Source organism: Penaeus monodon, chromosome 15, assembly GCF_015228065.2.
Source record: "Penaeus monodon isolate SGIC_2016 chromosome 15, NSTDA_Pmon_1, whole genome shotgun sequence".
Taxonomy (NCBI): Eukaryota; Metazoa; Arthropoda; class Malacostraca; order Decapoda; family Penaeidae; genus Penaeus; species Penaeus monodon.
The window spans coordinates 25,507,302-25,507,790 of record NC_051400.1 but is presented as its reverse complement, the minus strand read 5'-3'; the positions used below and the strand labels follow the sequence as shown (position 1 = coordinate 25,507,790).

Sequence of the window (489 nt, the reverse complement as noted above, 5' to 3'; positions counted from 1 at the left end):
GGCCCGCGTGAAAGTGCGCGCGTGTACCTGATCCTTATGTCACGCTGTTTTTCCTCCCGGGGATCTCGCTTCAAGGGAGGTGGAGCAAGCAGATAGAGGAGACCAGGATTGATGGCACTTCACCTCTACGTCCGCTGGTTATCTTGAAGCTACGCACTACTTTCGACATTCAAGCCATATATACGAGTTCCTTTTCCCACCCCTGCCACTCTGAAGAACCTATAGTATCAATGAGGGAAGGGGGGGGGGGGGGGCACAATAAAAGCGAAGAACCCGGGAAGGCAGGAAGACGAAAAGCCAAGAAATCAAGACCAGGCCCCGATGACCAGCCCAACTACCGCGACGCGAGGAACACCGACCTGCACAACCCGTTTTCCTCGAGGTCCTGCAGAGCTCCGTCTTGTAGCGCAGAGGTTCGAGGTTCGCCCGCCACGGAGGCGCGCTCGCCCTTAACCCCACCAGTACCGGCACCTACTCTCTCGTGTTCGA

At 57.1% G+C, this 489-nt stretch overlaps 1 pseudogene; it reads right to left on the bottom strand.

Annotated features, from left to right (window-relative positions):
- Window positions 1-489, bottom strand: part of LOC119582275 — a 4,116-nt pseudogene that overhangs the window by 2,502 nt on the left and 1,125 nt on the right.